The sequence below is a fragment of the Orcinus orca genome, chromosome 11 (genome assembly GCF_937001465.1).
Source record: "Orcinus orca chromosome 11, mOrcOrc1.1, whole genome shotgun sequence".
NCBI classification, from domain to species: Eukaryota; Metazoa; Chordata; class Mammalia; order Artiodactyla; family Delphinidae; genus Orcinus; species Orcinus orca.
Genome location: NC_064569.1, coordinates 4,513,628 through 4,538,373, shown reverse-complemented (window position 1 = coordinate 4,538,373; position 24,746 = coordinate 4,513,628). Strand labels below are relative to the sequence as shown.

The following is a 24,746-nucleotide window of genomic DNA, read 5'->3' as shown; positions in this document are numbered from 1 at the left end:
GGGCCAGCCAATCGCGGCTCCGCGTAGCCGGGCCAGCCAATCGTGGCGCCGCTTAGCCCGGCGCAGCCAACCGCAGCGCCTCTTAGTCGGGCCAGCCAATCGCAGCGCCGCCTAGCCGGTTGCTATCCGGGTCCCGGGTCCTAGGGAGGCGCGGCGGAAGGCGGTTCCTGCTTGTTTTCTGTCCCGCGGGCGGGGGCGGAGCGGGAGGCTCCGGCTGTGTGTTTAGGCAGGTAGGGCCCCGGAGGGAAGTGAAGAGTGAGGGCTGAGCCGCCTACAAGGGAGGGAGGCTGCCTCAGGGCCTTGAGCCGCAAGGTCCCACTGCGGCACGTGAGCTGACGCGAGCTGCCAGGGACTCCGGCGCCGGCGCGGGGCGCATCCCTGGGAATCCATCCTTGGGAGCCGCTGACAGTCCAGCTCCAGGCTGCCCCAGAGCTCCACAACCCGTCAGTCTTTTCTCCTCCAGTTGTGGAAGGCAAGAAGAGGCGCAGACCCATCAAGAGTGCAGAAGGTGCTGGAAAGATATCAAACGTCCGAGGTCTCTCTGTGTTCCCAGATAAATACACGTGTGAGCCTGGCTGAGTCTCTTCACAACTATGGTTCTCGATTTTTCTCATCTTTAGAATGAGAGGTCTGGGCCCCTGTCACCTCTAAGATTCTGGTTCTTATCTCAACACCTAGAGGAACATTGAGGTCTGCTTCTCCTTCTCAGGCCAAACCACTTTCCACCCGGCAGCCCAAGGGCTTTTCTTAACACATGAATGGAATCAAGTAGCCCCCCCCCGCCCGCCCCGCCCCCCCCCCCCCCCCCCCCCCGCCACACTTGTCCCTTTCCCCCACCCCCACCTCTTTCCTCCCTCGAGGGCCTTTGCACTTGCTGTTCCCTTCATCCCCACCCCAGCCTCTCCCTTGGCCAACTCCTAACTCCTCCAGGTCTCAGCATAAAGGTCACCCTGATCTGAATTGGTCCCACTGCCATTCCCTCTTATGGCACCCTGTGGTTTTCCATCATAGCACACACCCTAAACTGTAATTTTATAAGTTTATTTGTGTTTATTGGCTTAATGTCTCCTCCACTAGAAAGGACAGAGGCCAGTTCTGTTTTTTTTTTTTTTTTTTTTGTACCACATCCCCAGTGTCTACCACAGTGCCTGCCACTCGGTAAATATTAGGTTGAATTCATTAAAAAATTATCTTCAGGAGAGTAAAGAATCATTGTACCCATTTAACAGATGAGGCTGTGGAAGCTCAGACAGGTTAAGTAACTTACCTACATTCAAATGGTCAAAAGGTGACCAAACTTATCTCTGGTCTTCGGTTTCTGTTAGGCAATTGTATTAGGAGATCATAGGCCTTCCAAGAGGTAGCAAATAAATACTAGAACAGACGGTTGTAGCATTTTGGGTGCTGTGGTTTTCCTTCTGCTATCCAGGACTTTTTCCAGCCCATTGAAAGTTCCATTCACTTATTCATTCTACAGATACTTATGGAGCATCGATTATGATGAGCCCAGCAGCCCAAGGTTAAACAGGAGAGTTCCCTTCCAGAACTTACTGGTAAGTGTGAACTTTCAGACCACAAGATATAGCCTTGTCTACCAAAGAGCAGAATCTACTCTGTCCATTTAGTAAAAAAATTGGGTCATCTATTCTGATGTTTTGTTGATTTCAGTGTCTGTTCTGGTATGTAGTAGGCTTAACCTGTATTTTTAACTGGACTAAAAAAATGCATTCCCAAAGCTGGAATATATTTTTAAGTTTAACCTACTGTTTCTTTGGATTAGCAGTGTTGTCTGGGAACCAATCATGGTTATTTCTAAAGGAGAAAGATGCTACAGCAGGGAAAGGTACACATGGCAAGAGGCTTTTCTGGGTACCATTCCCTCAGCTGTGATCTAGAAGCTGGCTGTGCTGTCAGCTGCACCAAGGACACACACACACCACCAGCACCACTGCCAGTGCCACCACCAAATGGCTGAGTCAAAATGACATAAAAGGGAAGGGAGATGATACTCAGACCAAGTCCCAGCTCCCCCATATAGCCAAGCCATGTGATCTCTGGCAAGTCTCTGCCCTTCCAAGCCCCAGGCTCCTTATCTGGCCCCAGTGCTTTCCAGCTATGAAGCATCTGTAAAATGAACTGGCTTCATTACTTTATTCCTGTACTTATTCAGCAACATTTATTAATCATCTCCTATAGGCCAGGCACTCTGTCCAGCACTGGGACTACAATTGAGAATAAAACTAACTATGGTCTCTGTTCTCAGAGAGCTTACGCTCCAGTGGCAGATACAACCATCAATTAAATAGTCACTGATCAAACAATCACCATACACGTGAATTACAAATTGAACTGAGTGCCGCCGGGTGATCACATTGGCGTGTGCACCAACCCTGAGGCAGGAAGCCTCCTGCACACTGAAGGAACCAGGGGAATCCAGCGTGGCTGGAAGAGAGCTGGAAGGATAGGAGGGCCCGAGTGGTGCAGGACCTTGAAGGACATGTTGGGGACTTCAGTCTTGATCCTGAGGGCGATGGGGAACCATGGGAGGGTTTTAAGAGGAGGATTCGATGTTCCAGTTTTTGTTTTAAAATATTTCCAGCTGAGGTATGGGGCATGAGTTAACAGAGTGGAAGTGAGAAGACAGGTTGGGAGGTGAGAGATGTTGGGAACTTGAATTAGGATGATGATGGTGGGGAGGATATGATAGTGATGGGGAAGAAGTGGTGATGGTGGGGAAAAGATGATGGTGAAGAGGTGATGATGGAGGGGAAGAGACGATGACGGAGGGGAAGAGGCGATGATGGAGGGGAAGAGGTGATGACGGTGGGGAAGAGGCGATGATGGAGGGGAAGAGGTGATGACGGAGGGGGAGAGGTGATGATGGAGGGGGAGAGGTGATGATGGCGGGGAAGAGGCGATGATGGAGGGGAAGAGGCGATGATGGAGGGGAAGAGGTGATGATAGAGGGGAAGAGGCGATGATGGAGGGGAAGAGGTGATGATGGAGGGGAAGAGGCGATGTTGGTGGGGAAGAGTTGATGATGGAGGGGGAGAGGCGATGATGGAGGGGAAGAGGCGATGATGGAGGGGAAGAGGTGATGATGGAGGGGGAGAGGCGATGTTGGTGGGGAAGAGTTGATGATGGAGGGGGAGAGGCGATGACGGAGGGCAAGAGGTGATGACGGAGGGGAAGAGCAAGAAGCTGTCTAAACTGGAGAGAGTGCATCAACACTGGTCTATCTTCAGAGCCCAGTTTCTCATTTTTTTTCCATTTTCTCCCAGTAAAAAGTGCATGCGAGACTGTAAAACTCAGCCCTTTCCATACCTGACACTGCACCAGACTTGGTCTATATGTGCTTGTACTGGTTCCCATTTACTGTGGATTCTGGACACCCAACGTGGATCCCAGAGCTGAGAGTCTACAAAAATATATGTGTATCTTCTCTCACTGTCCCCCTGGCTGTGAACAAGTCCCCACACATCGTCGCCTCTGTGGGCGCTTTGGGAGGGGATGTCTGCCTTTCCCTTGAACTGACTTCCAGAGCAAGTATTGCTTCTGATGCTTTGACTTCTGTTGTGGGTAACGTCGGGGAGGGTGAGAGCCTGCAGTGTGGACTCCTTGTGGGCAGAGCCGATGGGGAAGGGTGTGGCGAGCAGGCCATTTTCCACGTTCACCCTAGGGCCCTTGTATAGACCTGATTCACTGGAGTCAGCCTTTCCCTTCTTGGGCCCGTCTTGGCCCTCTGTTCATCCTTGCTGTGAGCCCCAGCAAGGCCCCTTGCCTGACTCACTTTCAGTTCCCCAGCCTCTCTCTGTCTCTGTCTCTGTCTCTCCCTCTCTCTCTCAAACTCACACACACACACACACACACACACACACACATCCACACAGCCTCAGGCTGTGGTGTTTCCACCCAAGAGGGAACACATCACCTGCTCCGCACGAAATGAGTCTTGTCTAAATGCGAAAATGTGCGCACATGTGTTTCCTTGAGCGTTTCACAAAGCTGCCCTCTAACCACCGTCTTCATGGAAGCCTTCTGCTCACTCCACCTGAAAAGGTAGATCTTTGGGTAGCCAAGCCCTGAACTCCACTGGCCGGCTCCCTGGGGTGGGGATCCCAGTGAGGACCCAGTGCACTGCCTCGGGGACAGGGAGCTCCATACCAGAGAGCATCATCCCAGCTCCCCTGGCCTCTTGCCACCCAGGGCCCCCGGCAGTCCCTGTCCCAAGAGAGTCTAGGTGAGCGATGCGAATAGCTCCGGGCCCTCCCGACTGCGGTGTGTGTAGGAGGGTGAGCATCCCCTTTTCTATAAAGGCAGCACTTGTTCGGAGTTCTGAGACTTTGACAGCGTCCACTTAGCAACAGCCAGCGAGTGGGTCTGGCTCGGGTCTGTGCTGGAGAGAAAGCGGGGTGCCTGATGGGTTTGACTCTGATGAGAAAGCAGTGTACAGAAGGCTTTTTTTTTTGTGGTAGGGGTGGAACTTTTCAACTTTATTGAGAAACGACTTATGTAAAATGAACTACATTCAGAGTACAGTTCCATGAGTTTTAACAGTTGTATATACCCATACAGAACATTTCCATCACCACACAATGGGGTTTTAAAAAATCATTTTAGATTGTTATATAGTATTACGCTTTCTCCTGACTGGCCCTTCCCAGGTTCCATTCATTCTTTCCTTCATCCGCTCACCAGCCTAAGAGGAGTTACCCAAAGGCAGGGTCACATCGTCTGCATCTGTGTATTCCCGCCTCTGAGCACAGAGCGTGTTCCGTGAATGAACCCATTTGGCGACCATTCACCCCGTGCCATGCACGGCCCTGGGGGACCCAAGGCGGGTACAGGACACCGTCCTCGTCTTCTGGAAGTCGCCGTCTGGGTGGAGAGTCAGCTGTGGCAGAGCGATTGCCCAGGCTGTAACTGTAGGCCAGGGCTGGAGGTGACCCTGCTGCAGAGGAGGACTCCACCCTCAGGAGGAGCCCCTCTCCTGCTGCCTCTGCACTGGCTCCAGGCTTCACGTATTCCACGGCCTCCCTGGGGTCCCACGGCCCACGTCGGGGGTCTGCTTTCTGCACGGGGACAGGCGCAGGTCTGACAGTGGAGTTGGATCCAGTTTCTGTCAGTCCCCTGCTGTCTGACTTGCACGTGTTCTCAAGCCTTCGTGAGCCTCGGTTTCTTAATCTACGACAATGACAGCCAACATCACAAGCCGTTTCCCTGTGCCAGGCTTGGTTTTGACTTATTTGGTCCTCCCAGCACCCATGGTCTTGGTTTTACAGATAAGAAAGTGAGGCCCAGGGAGGGAGCAACCCGTCCACAGGGGCAAGAGCCGAATGGAAACCCTGGAAAGCAGCTGCCAAACGAAGCCTGACTTTGGCCCGCGCCGGCTCTCAGGCCCCCTTCCCAGGCCCCCTTGCTCTCAGCCTCTCAGGCCAGCTGCACCCAAGCAGAGCACGTCTCCTGGCATCACCGGCCTTTCAGAAACACGGGTCCCTCTGTCTCTTTCCGCAGGCCTTGACCTCAAGTCCAAGCCCAGACTCCAGGCGCGTCCTGCCGCCCCGCCCCCTGGGCTGAGCTCCCCCCTCCCCTTTCCTGGGCGCACAGCCTCAGGTCAGCGGTCAGCGGTCAGGTTCTCTGACCCGTCCCCTCTAGCACTCCCCTTCTCCCGGCCGGCCCAGCAGTCTTTCAACCTCAATTGACTCCTGCTGTTTTCTCCTCTCGGGCTCCCTCACTTCCTTTGCCCCTTTCATCCCTGCCCCCCACTCGGCTCCCACATCCTGCCCTGGGGCCCTCTCCCCGGCCCCGAGAAGTCTGTCTCGTCATTGTTCTCCAATTCCAACATTAGCATTCTCAAAACCCACATTTGCATTTTGATGGCTCCTGTCCCAGCTAGACAGGGGTACTCTGATGCCTATATATTTTGGAGAGGAGCGCTTTCTCCCGCACAGTCTCATTTTCCACTTTGACTCCAGAGCATACTCTGGTTCTGGCCCCGATTTACTCTGGGCCAAGAGAGTCAGGCCGGCACCTTTAGGCTATGCTGGGGCTTATAGGCTCTTGGGCGGCTTTGCCTGTAGGAGCTCCGGAGAACAGAAGTCTCACTTCCCCCGCCTCCCAGCCTTGCTCGGAACATGAAAGCTTCTTGCAAGCTCGCATCTGCAACCAGTGTTCTCTCCTCCCAGGCTCCAAGACCTGGCCTCCAGCATTCCGCAGCACAATTGCGGAGGCCAGGGACTGGGCTTCACTGTGTCACCTCTAGCCGGGACACCCACCTGCCATGTGAACCGTCTCCGGCCTCGGTTCTAGGAAAAGCCACGAGGATGGGATAAAGAAGGCTAGTCAGCCAGTATTTCCCAGGGCAGGGGTGTTCCGGCTTTTAGTTTTTCTCTGCCTCTGGGCTTCTGGGGTTCAGCCAGAATTAGAACGGCCAAGTGCCAAGCAACTGAGAGAAAGGGATCTCCTGCCAGGTCTCCAGGGGGTTCGAGGCCACTTCTTACAGAGGTTTAGGAATTGTGGTTTGCATGGCAGGGCTTCCTGGGGTTGCATCACAACTTCAGAGTGATTTATGACTCCTGTTCCTTTGAGAAGCTCTCGACCTCCGTTTCCACCTACAGCCGAGTCCTTCCATGCAGCGACCCTACAGAACATCTCATATGTGTGGTGCGGGGGTGGGTATTGAGGCACTTGGGCTGGGGAGACAGAGGCACTTCCGGGGGCGAGGGGAGCTGGGCGGGGCGTGATCCTGGAGGCTTCTGACTCCAGGGCGCCAGCCGGCCCATCCAGGGCAGCAGCGAAGGAGACAAGAGGAAATCTTGATTCCTCCAGTTCTGTCAGGATTCAGCTAGCATTGCTGGGAAGTGTGTTCCTGGCTCTGTGCTGGTGACTAAGGTTGATGCAAAAAACAAAACAAAACAAAAAGAAGCTGGTGCCCCTAAAACTCCAAGTATTTATGTTCTAGTGGGAAATCCATAAATGCACCATATTATTAATAATGACTGCCCATCGATCACTTGCTCGTGCGGGGTGTTTACATGCACTGTTTCTAACTTTCACAGCAAGTTTATATTCTGGTGCCAGTCTTACAGATGGGGGAAGAAAGGCTCCTAGTAAAGGCTCCAAGATCACACGGCTAGGAAGTTGCTGAGCCAGAGTTTACACCCATTCGAAGTTCGTGGCCCATGCTCCTTCCCCAGCACCAAAGTGCAAGACGAGGCTCAGCCCAAGTACCAAAGGGTGTAAAATAGCCATGTGCGGGGGAGTCCAGGGAGGGAGCACCCCCACCTCGCTCTGGGAACAGGAGGGGCCTCCAAGGGGGGCGGGCATCTCTGGAGAGGGACGCCCAGGAGGACGCAGGGAGCAGAAGCACCGAGGTGCACCAGAGAAATAGTGAGTCATCCCGTTACCGAACCAAACGTGGGGCTGCTCGGCCGGGCACAGTAAAGCCGATCTACTGACCCCAGGTTGTAGGGAGGGAAAGGGCAGCGTTTATTGCAGGTGCCAAGCAAGGAGTCGGGGACAGCTCGTGCTCCAAACACCCGAACTCCCCAAAGGCTTTCAGCAAAGCATTTTTAAAGGCCAAGTAAGGGAGGGGTGTCCCGGGGTATGTGATTAGCTCATGCACAATTCTCTAACTGGCTGATGGTGAGGTAACAGGGTGATGTCACAGGGGTTCACATCAATCCTTAGGCTCCAGGAGTCCTGGGGTCTATGTACTCATGGTCATCAAGTAGTTAGCTTCTCCCATTTGATGGGGGGCGGGGGCGGTTTCACATCGGTAGATCAACTTGGGACATGTGCATCAGGTACTATCAGGTTGGCCAAAAAGTTCCTTTGGGCTTTTCGTAACATCTTGCAGAAAAACCCGAACAAACTTTTTGGCCAACCCAATATTATCTAAGTCCTTCAGAGAGGAGCTAAAGCAGAGGATATGGGAGAGAGGTCTGCCCCGGGAAGCCCCCGTAGGTTACAGTCCTGGAGTCTAGGATCTGAGGAGAAGAGAGTAGGGAGTAGGTTGGCACCAGAGCACAGAGGTGTCTGTAGGCATCTGGCCATGTTCTGTAGGTGTTCAGGGAACATGGAAAAAATTTGAGTAAGCTAGTGATGTGAGAACTCAAGAAGACATAGGTAAAGAGTCTTGGGATGGGGAGAGAATAAAATGACACAGGAGATTCAGGTTACTGAAATCCCAGCAAGGGGCAAAGAGATCTGGAAAAAAGTAGCCTGCGAATGGCAAGATGGTGTTAAGTATCTGAAATGATTTGGGGATGAAATGGGGGCCTGGAGCACGAGGTGAGGTGTGAGCCGGAGCTACACGTTTGGAGATTGTAACTTAAAAGGTGATGCTTGGGACTCCCTGGTGGCGCAGTGGTTAAGAATCCGCCTGCCAATGCAGGGGACACGGGTTCAAGCCCTGATCTGAGAAGATCCCACATGCCGTGGAGCAGCTAAGCCCGTGCGCCACAATTACTGAGCCTGCGCTTGAGAGCCCACAAGCCACAACTGCTGAGCCCGTGGGCCTAGAGTCTGTGCTCCGCAACGAGAGAAGCCACCGCAATGAGAAGCCCCTGCACCGCAAAGAGTAGCCCCCGCTCCCCGGAACTAGAAAAAGCCCGTGCACAGCAACAAAAACCCAATGCAGCCAAAAAATAAAAATAGAAATAAAATAAAATAAAATTAGAAAAAAAAAAAAAGGTGATGCCTGAAACCCTAGGAATGGATTTAAGCAACAGGGGTAACAGAAGACAAGAGAGGCGGGGATCAAATCTAGAATCAAAGGTCAGAGGGCAAAGGTGAGACGCAAAGGAGATGGAAAAGAAGCAGTGGGAGGGGAGAAAGTAAATTCCCAGGTGGCTGCCTCAGTCAACTCTGTCTTGTCGCTGCTTGAGACTCACATACCAGATTGGGGCGTGACTGCCAACCCTTCCCCCTGGCCTGTACTCTGAGCGTCAGCGTCCTAATTTGTAAAAGGAAACAGGGCATGAGTGTGGCATCTTACATGATGGCTGGAGAGGCAGAGCACTTCCTAGGGGCTCAGTCGATGGCAGCTCTCATGGTTATAAGTGTGGTCTGTTTACCCTATTCTCTTCCAAGGTCAGGACCTCCTCGAGATCAGGGAGCAGATCTTCGTATGTACCCCAGTTGACACTGGACACATTACAGTCACTCTTCAGATGTCTCTCGAATGCTGAGAAAGTGGGATGGATGAGGTTTTCCTGTTGCCACCCTGATCGTTTAGCCCCTGTTGGCTGTTAGTCAAGAAAGAGCTTGAGAGTCAAGAACCAGGCCCTCCGGAGGCTCTGAACACCAGCCCCTTCCTGTCCTCGGCTTCGTTTTCTCTGCCTAGAATATCAGCCTCAAGTTTCCATTGATAGGGTCGTGGGCAGAGGCCTGGGGCCAAGACAGCAGCCCTGAGACGTGGCTGGTGCCAGGCCCGGTTCTGCGTGGGGCATCGGGGACTTAGGAGGCCACCTGCGTCACTCAGACAAGGTCATGGGAAGGACCTGCTGCTTTCTAGACTCCCGTGATCTCAGGTGGTGAGGGATGGGTGGGAGAAGCTTGGAAAAGCGAGGGTACCTACCCACACCCCTCTGGTGAGGGGCGCGGTGGGGAGCAGAGGCTGGGCAGGACCGAGGCCGGGACTGTGTGGCTGCACCTGACCCAGGGGGCTTTCTTCTCAGCCGTGAGGGGAGAGTAGAGACATCCATCCCGTGGGTCTGGGGAAAGGGTTTGGGAAGGATTCCTTCCCTCTCATCAGCACATCCTGGCGTGTCCTCGCAAAGCTGGCTCGAGGAATCTGCCCTGGGAGCTGCTGTTAAAATCTGCTCTCCACTAATGATGGCTTTTTTTTTTTTTTTTTTTTGTGGTACGTGGGCCTCTCACTGTTGTGGCCTCTCCCGTTGCGGAGCACAGGCTCCCGACGCACAGGCTCAGTGGCCATGGCTCACAGGCCCAGCCGCTCCGCGGCATGTGGGATCCTCCCGGACCGGGGCACGAACCCGTGTCCCCTGCATCGGCAGGCGGACTCTCAACCACTGCGCCACCGGGGAAGCCCTAATGATGGCTTTTTTGCCCACGTTTGTTTGAGTGAGGCGGAGGTGTGAAGGGCGCAGTGTGGAAGCCCAGCGTCCCCCTTGCTCTTGGCTGTCCCAGGCTCTGATAATGCCGGTGGCCGAGGCAGCCACTGAGCTATCAGGCCCCCGCTCCCCGAGCTGGCGGCTCGGCTTTCATCTCTGTTTGTGGCCAAGGACAGGGACAAGGGGACCAGTGCCCCGGCTGGCTAATGAGTAATGGGAGCCTTGTCTGTCTGTGGCCCTGGACATGCCCCTGGGATGACCTTGAGGTTGCTGGAGCTGGGCAGGCCAAGGCCAGGGGGCCATTTCCTCTTTATCCTCTCTGCTGCTACACACCCCCCCATGAGTCTCCCACCCCCTTCACCTAAATGCCTTGGTCTGAGTCATTTATGAAAGTTATTCCAAAGGCTTTCCTCCTCCACTCTGCTTTTATTACACAGTGGAGAATGATGGGGCAAGTCTGGTGTCCATCTGAGTCAGCAAACTGTACAGCCTCTGGTTACCTTCTTCCTCTCCCCACCCTGAGTGTTTGTGCAAATCTCCCTCTAGGGATGATGAACAAAGCCATGGAGGGGTCAGGCGCACACCTTTGTGAAGGGCTACGTCATCTTGATCTTCCTTCCTCGGGTCAGATCGCTTCCTGCCTTTCTCTCCAAGGGCCTTGAATGGCAGCCCAGTAGGAAGGCAGCGGTCTTTGCTTCCTCCACGTGTGCCTCCCGTGCCTGCCCACGTGGGAGTCTCTTCTCTGTGCCCGTGACTTACTTGCTGCTCTGGGTCCCTGGCGCAGTTACCCAAACTCTCCAAGCTGCACCAGGGGACCTGCAGCACCCCTTCCTAGGGCTAGCGGGGAGCTGCACAGAGGGACCTGCAGCACCCCTTCCTAGGGCTAGCGGGGAGCTGCACAGAGGGCAGATGTCAAGTGCGAACAACAACGAAAAGATAGGAATTCCCTGTTTTGGAGCCTCGTGTCTGTCCTCCTCCCCAGCAGCAGCATGAAACACAACACGTGAAAAATGTTTCCCAAAGGAATGACTGAATAAATGCATTGCTAATGGCAGCAAATATATGTGGGCATCTGTCCTCAGGGAATGAATCAGTTCATTGATTCTGAAGTGTCACTGTCTCGCAAGGAGTTGAACCAGGCACATGGAAACCATGCCCTGAAACAATTGAATTGGGCCTTAAAAAGTAGCAAGACTTTCCTATTTTATGTTGGGTTAGTTTTTAGGGAGATGAACATTTGAGAAAGAGCTCCAGCCGCTGACAGAGCGTAATTAGGTTGTAGCATCTGTATTTTGTTAGGTGTTGGGTATATTTCTATGGGGTGGAGAAATGGATGAGTGACAGATTAGCTATCGGCGATGGGAACAGTGCTTATATGAGCTGCTGGGGCTTGGGTACTTTTCAGGGGTCTGGGTACCAGCTTGCCGTACGGTCTTTGCGATGCCTCTTACCTTCTCTTCCTCCACCTGCCTGCCCCCCAATCTGAGGCGTGAAGCGCCACAGTCCCCAATCTCCGCATCTTACAGGAGAGCTAGAAGGCGAACACAGCCTGGGACATAGGCCTTCAGCAGCCTCCCAGGCCAGTCTCCTATGAACATGATCACCTATCCTTCTGGGGCCTTTAGAGCAAGCAGAGTTGAGGGAAGGGAAGAGAAGAGGTTGACGGGGGAGACGTGAACTGGACAAGTCATCGCAGGACAGTGAGGCCGAAGAGAGCACCTTGATCTCCCTCTCTGCTGTCCTGTCTCCAGGCAGCATCCACTCTGCCTTCCTGCACAGTTAGGCTCTCCTAGGGACGGGGCCTGGCAACACAGAGGAGAGGCGGGCAAAACGCTGGTGGATTAACTGGCAAAGCTCTTTCTCATCCCCTGCTTTAAAGCAGCTGTTTCTTCAGGAAGTTCCGACAGGCCCCTCAGAGTTGTGACGGGGCCTGTGGCTGGTGGGGCTCTGGGCTGCCTCAGCCGGGGGCTGCACTTTCTCAGCTGGGAGCCGGAACTTTGTGACGCATCCCGCAAGGAATTCCAGGAGGGCTGGTGACTGGCTCTGGAGCTTAGAACAGCTGCTTGGTGATGGCAGAAGTTCCAATCTCACTTCCTCCAGGAAGCCTTCTGGGATTGCCCAGCCAGGTGCTCCCTTCCCAAGTCCTGTAGAGCTTTTTTTGGGACACTTAAGACTCTGTTTTGTAGTCCCATGCTTGCGTCGTTGTTTTCTCCCTTTACGAGTCTGGGAGCTGTTAACAGGAATGATCCTGATCTCATTTTTCTTGCATTGGTTGAGTGTCTATAAATACTGTTGACTCAATGAAGAAATAAATGGCCATGTCGCCTGTGCTGGCCTTCTCACCTCTCCAAGTTATTTCCAGGAGAAAGGAGGCAAAGTTTAAAGCGCTTTCAATACCTATTTTGACCGCCTGTGATGACGGTGCAGGCAGGATGAGGGTGCAGTGCCCCAGGGGAGGGAAGTCCAGGAAGTAAAGTAATGGGCGGACAGTTTAGCGGAATGGAATTCACGTGGGTGCTAACCCTTGGGTCCCATTTTCTGGTTTCCTGGCCTGCCCTGTTTGTAAGGTCACGGTGCCTTGCTCTGTGAAATACTAGCTTGAACAAACCTGCCTTTTTACAGCCCCATTTTGGGCTTCAAAGAGTGAGCCCCTCGTTAAGTTTCAAGAGGCAGGCTAGCAAGGTGGGTGGGATCTCAGGTTCTAGAACCCACTTCCTAGATTCACCACTAAATGGCTGTGGAAACTTAAGCAGGTTACTTAACCTCTCTGTGCATATGCAAAGGAGGAAAAGAATAGAACGTGCCTCCTAGCATGCGGAGGGTTGAAGGACTGAGCAGGTGGAAGGCTCTTAGAACGGTGCCCGGCAGTGCTCGCCTGCCCTGATGGAAGCATCGGCGTTGAGAACAGCACCTTTCGATCCTAAGTTACTGAGGTCCTGCTTCCCAACAAGCCACGCTGATATACCTGTTAATGGAGAAACTTTTTCTGGGTCTTCCCTGAATGCAAGATGCACTGGACATCCACTCCCCACCACCATCAGCGCCTCCTGACCTTTATCTCCTGTGACCCCTGACCCCGACCGGGTCAGAATGTGGAGGCTCAGCCCAGGGGAAAGACGGGCTGACCCTGGGTCAGCCTAGACAAACACCTGCCTTCCGGGGAGGCCAGGTGACAGCATTCCTGAGGCCTGAGTGGGCTACACTATGTGTCAGCAGCAATCCTGTCTGCTCACTGCCTAGGACCCCTTCATCAGGTGGCCGGGCATCCCAGCAAACTCCCCAAGGCCATCTGGCTCGGTTAGAAGAGCTTCAGGGGCCTTGGCGCACACATTCTCAAGCCTGGAGTTGGAACGCATACCTGGCTGTGTTCAGTGCCAGGTCTGGTTGTAGGATCCCCCTTCCAGAGAACAGGAGAAGGAAAGGGAGCTCATGCCCAGGGGCAGGTTGAGTCAGTGGTCAGGACCATCGCAAACTCTTCTTTAAAATAGGCAGTTTGGGGTGGGAGATTGGGATTGGCATATATACACTATTGATACTATGTATAAAATAGATAACTAATGAGAACCTACTGTGTAGCTCAGGGAACTCTACTCAGTGGTCTGTGGTGACCTAAATGGGAAGAAAATCCAAAAAAGAGGGGATATATATATATATATATATGTATAGCTGATTCATTTTGCTGTACAGTAGAAACTAACACAACATTGTAAAGCAACTATACTCCAATAAAAATTAATTTAAAAGAATAAAATAAAAGAGGCAGTTTTAGGGTCGATGCACAGACGATTTCAGAAAGGAAATCCAGTGGAGCAGTTGACGAAGACCTGGGTGGGAGGTCAGACTTCGAACGCCAGCCGGTGAGAAAGCCACGTCCTAGTAGAATTGCAGCATTTGTTTCATGGCCAGGCAGGTGTTAGGTGCGGTGCACAACCTCAGCACAGCCCTCTGAGGTGTGCTTGAGGAAACAGACTCAGACAGCGGCCGTCACACGACTTGTAAGTGGGGAGGTTTGAACCCCCGTCTCCTGGCTTCTGGCCCACTTCTTAGTCCATTGTTCATATCTGTTCATCCTGGAAGGGACCCTGGAGCTAGTCCTGCCCAGACTCTGGCCAAGTAGAGCATTAACCTAGCAGGATGCCTCCCCAGCAAGAGTTCTGTACAATCCATCCCCCTCCCCCCATCCCACCCCTCCCCCACCGTGGAGATGCATGAGGAATGGTCAAGGCTCTGAGGCGTCCTGCGGTAGAGACCCACGTGTCCTGGTAAATGGAAGCACAGGGTGAGGAAGGAATTGCCTGAGGGCCACCAGCCAGTTAGTGGCAGAACTGGGATGACAACCCAGTCTTCCTGACCCTCAGCTATATTTTCTGCCACGGCTGGCTGACGATGTTCCTTAACTTGGTATAGACCCAGCGGGGACCCAGAGTGAGGAAAGACGGAGATTTCACCTCTGGCTGGACGCAGGTCAGGAAAAGGTCTCAGGAATATTTACATTCAACAGATCAGCAGAAGTCCATCTTCAAGGGTAGTAGGATGTCCAGCTGCTGACGAGGGGTGAGATCAAAGCCTGGGCTGTGGGTTGGATAATTCTAGGAAGGATTTCTGAAAGATGGAAGTGTGGAGACAGATTTTGAGAGGCTGAATCACTTGTATTTCTTTATTTTTTTGTTTTAGTATTTTTTTTAATTGAAGTATAAGATGTATTCATTTCTGCTCTACAGCAAAATGATCCAGTTATACATATATATAAATCTTTTAATATTCTTTTCCATTATGGTTTATCATAGGATATTGAATACAGTTCCCTGTGCTGTACAGTTGGACATTGTTGTTGATCTGTTTTGTATATAAAAGCCTACATCTGCTCCCACTCCATCCCTCCCCCAAGCCCCTGCCCCCTTGGCAACCACCAATCTGTTCTCTACATCCTTGCTGAGTCACTTTTAAAGGGAAAATAATTAAATGTCGAATGTGAAAATCTTATTTTATTCATTTAAGAAAACGATTTTGCACAGGTACGACTCCTATAAAGATTAGCTGACCCCCCCAAAGTGCCTTTCCCTCTTGCCTCCAGATGTGCTAATTGAATATCTTACATGAACCACCACGATTCACCCACCACGATCCACCCACCACGGTCCACCCACCACGGTCCACCCTGACACCTTCTGCTCCAAGGTAAGGCAGCAGGCATTCGGGGGCAACAACAGTACACTTGGAAGAGGAAAAATCCATGTTTGAGCCCTGGCTTTGTGATTTGGGGTCCTTCCCTTTATCTTTCTGGGTCTAAGTTTTCTTTTTTTTTTTTTTTAAATTAATTAATTTATTGAGCTAGCTGTGCCGGGTCTTAGTTGTGGCACGCGGGATCTCCATTGCTGCATGTGGGATCTTTAGTTGCAGCGTGTGGGCTCTAGTTCCCTGACCAAGGATCGAAGCCCCGCCCCCTGCATTGGGAGCATGGAGTCTTAGCCACTGGACCACCAGGGAAGTCCCTAAGTTTTCTTAATAAAAAAAGAGAGGATTAAACCCAAACATGGGTCCACAGGCAGACAGCATCAGCATCACCTGGGTTAATGAAAGGGACAGCTTCCTGGGTCCTACACAAGAAGTACTGCAGCAGAACTTCCAGGGCCCATGATTTTAACAAAGGCACTAAGTATTTCTGATGTGGAATCAGGCTTAGGAACATTGGACTAAATTATTTTTGAGCGCTTCCAGCTCTCAAATGAGTTGCTTACGCTTACAGAATGTCAATATTCTTGTCGTAAAATTAGATATTAATATTCACCTCCAAGTCATATATATTATATCAGCATATTGAGGACTTCATCAACTCTAAAACCACCTACAAATAATATCAATATTTGTAGAAAACAATTTTGATGTACAAAAACTCACTTCATAGGGAAAATATAGAAAGCTCACACCCAAGTCTGTGGGAATCTCCTGCACGGTATGTGCATGAGACCTTAAAATCGAGCTGGTCTCAAGCACGACTATGAAACACATGAAATTTTTACTTGGTCATGGTTTTTTTAATATATAAATTTATTTATTTTTGGCTATGTTGGGTCTTCGTTGCTGTGCGCGGGCTATTTCTAGTTGTGGCGAGCAGGGGCTTCTCTTGTTACGGTGCACAGGCTCTAGGCACGCGGGCTTCAGTAGTTGTGGCACGTGGGCTCAGTAGTTGTGGCTAGCGGGCTCTAGAGTGCAGGCTCAGTAGTTGTGGCACACGGGCTTAGTTGCTCCGCCGCATGTGGGATCTTCCTGGACCAGGGCTCGAACCCGTGTCCCCTGCATTGGCAGGCGGACTCTTAACCACTGCGCCACCAGGGAAGCCCCACCTGGTCATGTTTTTAACCTTTTGGAACTTTTCCAGCTCCCGTTAATCTCCCTTTACTTTTCTGGATTATCCAGAGAGAAAGCTGCAGAAGTGGTTTACACAAAGTCAGCGTTTCCCAAAGTGTGTCCTGTGGAACACTAACAGGTGTTAGGGAAAGAATGGGGGAGGCTTCTGGGTCAACTGCATTTGGGAAACGCTGTGCTGACCAAGTTTTATCAAGAATTTCGAGAGCCTTTACCACGCTAATATTAACAGCAAATCTGCAAGAAAGCAAAAAGTGTGATTAGCGTTGCCACGCATATTTGATCAGGGAGACCCTTTATCGAGGGCCATCTCTCAGGACCAGGATAATTTTGCATTAAGGTCCCAGCCCTTTGGGCTCATTCCTCTGAGGTGTCCTTCCTTTTCAAATTAGGACAGCTGGGAAAGCAAGACTCAAATCAAAGTGAACTAAAACCTGGCTGTGGGTCACCAGGGGAGCATTTAACAAATGTGAATCCCTGCTCTCCACCCCCGGCATACTGCGTCAGTGCGCAACCAGCCCCAGATCATCTTTGGACCAGTGATTGGGAATCCTCCAAGGAATGAATCACTTCAGGCATCTAAGTGGGAGGAATGCTTTTGGGTGTAGAGGGTAGAGAGGGAGGAAGACTGGTTGGTCCTCCAGCATTCCTTAAATTGCATCAGGCTGTCAGGGCATCAGCTCTCTCTTGTGAAGCTGGACCCTCCCCACAGGATGGGAGGAGGCTTCTCAAATGTTCTCAAATGTACCTGAAATCTGGAGACTTGGACTGTTGTTCAGATGTGATCATAGCCTCCCTGTGTGACCATGGACCAGTCCCATAACCTCTCCGAGTTTCACTTTTCTCTTTGCAAATTGGCAGTGTTCATAGACACCTTGGGCCCTTTATGGAGACATGGTGGAAACAAAGGAGGCTAGGTAGACAACAAGGATTCACTGTAGAGCACAGGGAACTATATTCCATATCTTCTAATAACCTATAATGGGAAAGAATCTGCAGCTGTACACCTGAAACTAACACAATAGTGTAAATCAACTGTAGTTTAATTAAAAAAAAAAACAACGAGGCAACAGACAAGGCTGGGTTTCTGGCTTTTCCAAAAGCAACAGCAAGTCAGGCTATGATGATTATTAATCCAGATTTAATGTCTGTTAAAAACTAGCACTTAAGGTGCTAAGAGACACAACCCTCTTAGTTTCCTCCGAAGAACCTTTGCATACAGTTTGAAATAGTGAATCAACATTGTATTTTTAAATAAATATATTAAGGAAAGGACCAGTGAAACAAGCAGTCTGTACCGGGCAGGACAGGGCAGGGACTGGCGCAACTGGCTGATCACTCAGCCCCAGGCATCCCCGATTTGGGGTGGGGATTATCTAGAAAATCGCCTCAGCTGTCCACTTCATTTTCGGTGCTTGCTCAATGGACCACTGTCACATACATTTTTTTAAAACCTTCCAGCCTGCCACTAAGATTGGGGGTTATGTCGACAGTCCACAAACCTGGACGTGTGGAAAGAATTTCACTTTTTTTATTTTTATTTTTTAAAGAATTTTTGATGTGGACCATTTTTTTTAAGTCTTTATTGAATTTGTCACAATACTGCTTCTGTTTTATGTTTTGGTTTTTGGGCCCCAAGGCATGTGGGATCTTAGCTCCCTGACCAGGGATCGAACCCACACCCCCTGCATTGGAAGGCGAAGTCTTAACCACTGGACCGCCAGGGAAGTCCCAAATTTCATTTTTTAAAAAATACATGATGTCCACTGGATTAAACTAATTGGGGCAAGACCATGCCTCTCAAAGAAAGTGAGACTGGTTATGAAAGCACTGTTTACCAAATACCCATCATGTGCCAGGTCTCAAACTAGCTCCTTTTGTAAGTGTCATCTCATTTAATCCTCAGATCCGTTTAATTACTTTAAAGTAGATGGGGGATAAACAACAAGGTCCTATGGTATAGCACAGAGAACTGTATTCAATATCCTATGATAAACCATAATGGAAAAGAATATACAAAATAATATATATATATGTATAACTGAATCACTTTGCTATACAGCAGAAATTAACACGTAGGTCAACTATACTTCAGTAAAACAGTATTAAAACTGGAAAAAATTAAGTAGATAGGTAAGGAACTGGAGATGTTAAAAAAACAACCAATTAACAAAAAAAGCAAAAAACACAACCTGCCCGAAGACCACAGTTGGTGGATTTGAAGACCAGTGTTTCCAATGCCTGTTGCTACTTTCCTTCCTAGCTCCTTCCTTCCAAAATGGGAATCTTTTAAACTTAGAAGTCTCAAGGAGGCATAAGATCTATTCTCCTTTCATATTTCATATGAAGACAACACAGGACATAGAAAATTCTTAATTCTAACCATGCAAGAGTAGAGCTCAGGGGGCTTCCCTGGTGGCGCCGTGGTTGAGAGTCCGCCTGCTGTTGCAGGGGACACGGGTTCGTGCCCCCATCCGGGAAGAACCCACATGCCGCAGAGCGGCTGGGCCCGTGAGCCATGGCCGCTGAGCCTGCGCGTCCGGAGCCTGTGCTCCGCAACGGGAGAGGCCACAACAGTGAGAGGCCCGCGCGCGTGTACCGCAAAAAAAAAAAAAAAAGAGTTAACTCTCCTACACTGGGGTTTTCAAAAAAAGAGGATTCACCATTGCAGATCCAGCACGAGGGCATGCCTGGATGGTGGCCTGGCACCTCTTTAGAGAGGGGCTGTGAGCTGTGCAAGATACAGATGAAGTGGGAAATTATACCCCATCCTAATGGTTGGGCCTCAGTGTTCTCCCCCTGTGAAAGGGGAGTGAGAATAACTTACTCACCTGAAGTCGGAGGTGATCTTCCGTCCCAGGCAGGGAGGCTGCACTTCCGAAGGATGGATGCCTGGAGAGCTTCCATTTCCCCATTTGAATGGGCTCCCCCCTGCTCTCCCCTGAAAGGAACTTCGAGCAGGACAGTGTCTTTCTTCCCTTGTGGGTCCACTTAACCCTGAATAGAAGCCGGGCATCCTGCCTTCCAGCCCAAGCTAGTCCGGACCTGGCACATCCCCACCTTGTAGGACACTGTAAGCCTACGTGTCTACGATCTTTCAAAACCATCCTTCCCACAGTCTGTGGGATGTTCAGAGGGCCTGGCACCCAGGGAGAAGGGGCAGGCAAACCGCGAGCCCAAATACCTTTCCCGAGGAGGCCCTGGGGAGGAGAACCCATCAGTGGGACGGCACGTGCCACTCAGGGAGGCAGGGGCTGGAGGGGCCGGGCCAGATTCAGGACAATAACAGGAAAGTCTGCACGTAGCTACCAGCCCAGGCAGGGATGTGTTCACCTGGAAACTCGGTGCCCCCAAGAATGGCTGCAGCTGTGGGGTTTGCCCCTCGGGGTCCCAAGCTCCCGGCCAGGTGGTAGGAGACTGCCCCTGCTGGAGCAGGCGCTGCAGGTCTTGCCCTGGGAGGAGAGTGGGGCGCTGAGGGCCAAGATGGTACCAGGGAGCCGCAGTCCCTGTGCCCCTGGCACCCGGCGCCTCCGGGCACAGATTTCTTATCCACAGCTTCCGGAGGTTGCTCTCAGCCAGGCCTCGATGTCTCCCCCGGTCCTGGCATTCCTCGGCACCCAGGGCTTTGTGCAGTGACAGCCTCCTCTCCTGACTCAGACCCAGCTGAGCCTCCTGAAGCTGTGCCTCTAGTGAGCCCGGGGGTCGGGACCGCCGTGTGTCCCTCCCGTCTCGGCTTTAGTTGGCTGCGTGTTTTGAGAAAACCACCTGACCTGCTGTACCTTGGATCCCCCAGCTCCATCTAAACACCTGGCTTATGAAAAGCAAAGGTGGGGACTCCCTGGCGATCCAGTGGTTAAGCTCCTCGCTTCCACTGCAGGGGGCACGCGCTCGATCCCTGGTCGGGGAGCTAAGATCCCACATGCTGTGCGATGGTGCAGCCAAAAAAAATTTAAAAATAAATAAAGTGTATAATTCAGTGGTTTAAAAAAAAAAGCAGAGGTGGACCTAGAGATTCTGCCAGTCCTGGCCATTGAGGAATGAGAAAACTGGTCTCTCAAAGATGGAAAAATAATTATTCAGGACAAAGTAGAGCTAGGTCTGCTAGTGTCTCTAGTAGCTATTACCTGCTTCTTCCTTAGAATCGCAATCTGTAACCTAAACAGAAGGATGACATTTATCGACTTCCCTTGTGGCCAGTAGAGTTTAGGGGAAGTGTAGTGGGCAAGTTCCTGGAAGTGTCTTTAAAGGGAAGAAGTGCGTCCCTCTTCACTGCTTCCTTGTCTCGGCAGGTGGGCTGCCGGCCTGAGAGCTGGAGCTCAGCAGTCATTCTGAGCCATGAGGTAGCAGCCAAGCTCTGAGAATAACAGACCACATAGAAGGATCCTAGGTCCCTGATGACCTTAGGAAGCCTCCCTGGCACCCCTGCACTAATGCCTCCAGACTTCTATTGGAGGGAGAAATAACTTTCCATCTTGTTTAAGCCAATACTATTTCTGTCACTTGCAGTCAAAGCTAAAACTAATTGTACCAAGAAGACAGTACGTGGTTCATTTGGAAGAAATAGCCAGTTCTAGAGATCTGCTCCATTAGGAAAGCTTATAGTTTAATTTGCGTAGAAGAAAGGATCTCGTCATCTTGGAAGAGGTGGTCTCTTGCCTACAGCTCAAGGCCAGGGTCTAGAACCTTAAAGAAAAATTTCAAAAGGGGAGCTCTGTTTTTATTGATTGGAAAATAAAAAGAAATGCCTTTTTGGGAAGGTCACTGCCCCAAAGGAGCTGACTAGGTAACGTTAACCTATGTGTCGCACTTAGGATTGGGAAGGCGAGGAGGGGAGCCTTACAGCACATACGTCCACAGCTGGGTGTGAAGTAGCATCTTTGTGTGGCCGGCAGGGGGGCAGGGGTAAGAGCCCTTAGGAGTGGAAGGAGGAGGTGGGTGGAAGTAGCCCAGACAGTGAAGTCATACACGGCCCATTGCATTATAGTCATTTATGCGTTTACTCTGGTTTATTAAGCAGCTATTAAGTTCAAGGCAAAAGAGGACACAATGATCAGACACAGACCCTGTCCACATGCAGCTTATGAAGCCTGGTAGGGAAGGTAGGATGTAGCTTACCTGTGAACACGAGATACAGTGATACACACCTGGGCAGGGGCTGGATCAGGTGCTGTGGGCGTGCAGAGCATGAGGAGGTCCCTGCCAGGCGTGTTTCAGGGAAGCTTTGTTGGGAGTGGGTTTTGTCTGCAGTCTTGCAGGGTGGGTCAGGTTTGGACGTGCAGGCCCGGTGGGGACAGAGAGTGCCTTCTCCCGGGTCTGCCTTTCTCCAGACCACTGGTAAGATGTCCACTTCCTGGCAGTGTGATGACTAACCAGCCCCTCCCAAGGCTGTGGATACCGTAGCTGTTCGCTGCGGGCAGGAGTGTGTTCTGTATAAGATGCAGGTGGCTTGGGGATGTCGTTATGGTCCAAAGCTGAAAGAGGAAGGGCCAGGCCAGCCCTTGGTTTCTGAGGTAGATACACTTCGACTGCCATCTCAGCTCAGTTCCTCGAGCTCCTCAGGACTGGAGGCTTGGATTGAGATGGCCCCGCCAGCTGTGGCCAGGCCTCAGAGGCGGGCCTTAGGAGAAGCCTAGGGAGGTGGTCTTGAGGGGGCTGGGAGCCGGGCCTCCCCCGAGCCCATCATTCCATCTCCAGGGCCCTAGAACCATGGTCTGGTGTAGGACTGGTGTCCAAGCTTAGGGACACGGGAAACACCAAAGCAGATAAGTGCCTGGGAGAGGCCGTAAGAGGGCCAGGTCCCCTGGCCCTGGAGGCCGTAGGAACTGATGGTCAGGCTGTCGGGGACACTGCAGGCAAACCATGAGGGGGACCCCTGGCGCTCGGGGCTTCGTGGTACATAGATGTGCTGGCCGCGGGAGGAGTGGCTTCCCATAGTTCCAGTGTTCTGTTATTTTTTCTTCTCCTCCCTTCTCTCCTTCCCTTTCCTTTCGAGGATGAATCAGCACAGACCCATGAAGATTCACCACCGCCATGCCTGGGACGCACACCTCCATGCCCAGGGTCCGCGCTCAGACACGACCATACCCAGGGGAGCTGGCTCTTTCGTCTTTGTCTTTAGTTTTATGAGTACCTGGAGGCAGAGGGGTTGAGGGAGGGGCGGTGATCAGTAAGGAAAGCAGAAATGCTTTTGCCTCTCTTCGCAAGAATAATGGGAGAAAAAACTAGACCTCAAACCGTGAGGTGTTTGTTGCCCCGGAGTAGAGCGTGTCCAGGCGTGGGGAGTGAGGGCACATTTTACTGTTCGTCTTTGAGACCTTTGCCCGGAACCAGGAAGTTTGTTTGGCCCACTTTACCTGCCGGGGTCACTTTCTATCTACCTGGAGGCACAATCTGCCGTCTGTAATATCAGGGTCCGTTGCCGTGGAGACCGTGACGTTAGTACATCAGCCTTCTGGCTGGAGGAAGGGAACAGTCTGCCGAGACGGGGCCCCGTGTACAAATAAATACATTCCAAAGCAACAGGTGAGCCTCAGAGAAGCCAGGTCTCTGGTTTCCACTGAAATGTTTCTGACATTAAACAAACATCGGAGGAAACACAAGCATCTGTCTAGAAGCGAAGCCTGGAGCTTATGAATTCCAGGGCTGCGCCAGGGCCCCTGCATCTGATTTCCTGTGTGGGCTGAGACCACTGGCTCAACCTCTCTGTGTCTTGGTGAACTGGCTGTCTCTCCTTCCTGGCTTCCACCCTCAGCCCCGGCCTCTTGGTGAGCTTAGGGGGGCAGATGCAATTGGAAAGTAGAAGGAAGTGTTTCATTCCACGGTGGCACTAGGCACAAGTGGGCAGGAGAGATGATCACCCTGCCAGGGCTCATAACATCCTCTCTCCCAGCAAAATACCACCATTGGTTAACCCCTTCCCATCTGCAGTTATTTCACTATACTAATGTGGGAAAAAGTCCACAGGACGTGGTACCTCTTAGGATGATCTGTGTCTTAAGGGCAATTTCAGCTCTTGTTGGGGAACCTGGCACGTGAAATAGTGCATCAAGTCTGTGCGTTCGGCTTCACTGTGTGCTGGATACGTGGTTCGGTTCCTAAGCAAGATACACTCTCTGAGCTTACTCGTAGCTAGCTTGAACGTGGGGACCCATCATCTCCCGCAAAGCTCAAGTCACTGATAACGCATCCTAAATTTCCAACCTTCTTCTTGGTACAGACAGGCTGAAATACCAGCGTAAATAGTTTGGTTTACTTTGAAATTCAAATATACAACTAGCTTATGCTCATCTCTAAGTCATAACTGAGCACTAACATTGCTTTGCATATAACAAGCAACTACTGAATGAATGAATGAATGAATTTAGGGTTAACATTCATAATCTGGGTGCAGTGGTCCGTGTGTGTGTGTGTCCGTGTGTACACAGATGAATATTTAATCCTAATGTTTTAGAGCCAGAAGGGACTTTAGAATCATTTGTTCCAGCATCTTATTTTGCGCAGGGTGGGCCTGGGACTCAGATTGATGCAGTGACCTTCCCCAAGTTGCAGCTAAAAGCACAGTCAGACTAAACTCCGAGACCACAGAGTCTTAGACCCGAAACCATAAGACTCCTAGAAGAAAACATAGGCAGTAAGCTCTTTGACATCAGTCTTAGCAGTATATTTCTTCAATTTGTCCTCTCAGGCAAGGGCAGCAAAAGCAAAAATAAAAATCTTCTGTACAGTGAAGGAAATCATTAACAACCTACTGAATGGGAGAAGGTATTTGCAAACAATATAACCAATAAGGGGTTAATATCCAAAGTTATTTATAAGTACTCAACTCAATATCAAAAAAAAAATCTAATTACAAAACGGGCAGAGGATCTGAACAGACATTTTTCCAAAGAAGATATACAAATGGCAAAGAGACACTTGAAAAGATGGTCAGCACCACTAATCATCAGGGAAATGCAAATCAAACCCGCAGTGAGATGCCACCTCCCACCTGTCAGAATGCCTGTTATCAAGAAGACAAGAAATAACAAGTGTTGGTGAGGGTGCAGAGAAAAGGGAGCCCTCCTACACTGTCGGTGGGCGTGAAGTGGTGCAGCCAGTGTGGAAGACAGTATGGAGGTTCCTCAAAAAATTAAAAATAGAACTACTATATGATCCAGCAATTCCGTTTCTGAGTATTTATCCAAAGAAAATGAAAACACTAATTTGAAAAGATACACGCACCCCTATGTTCACTGCAGCGCTATTTACAATAGCGAAGACGTGGACCAAAGATATGGACACCAAAGTGTCCATCCATAGATGAAT

The 24,746-nt window shown here is 51.0% G+C and overlaps 1 long non-coding RNA gene across 2 annotated transcripts in view; it reads left to right on the top strand.

The window, feature by feature from the left end:
- The first annotated feature begins 236 nt into the window (after positions 1-236).
- LOC125960522 (uncharacterized) overlaps positions 237-24,746 on the top strand; it is a 62,721-nt gene continuing 38,211 nt past the window's right edge. For both annotated transcript variants that reach the window (XR_007470264.1, XR_007470265.1), the window contains exons 1-3: positions 237-508; positions 1,478-1,553; positions 15,151-15,254. This is a non-coding gene — a long non-coding RNA (uncharacterized LOC125960522). The remainder of the gene's footprint in view (positions 509-1,477; positions 1,554-15,150; positions 15,255-24,746) is intronic.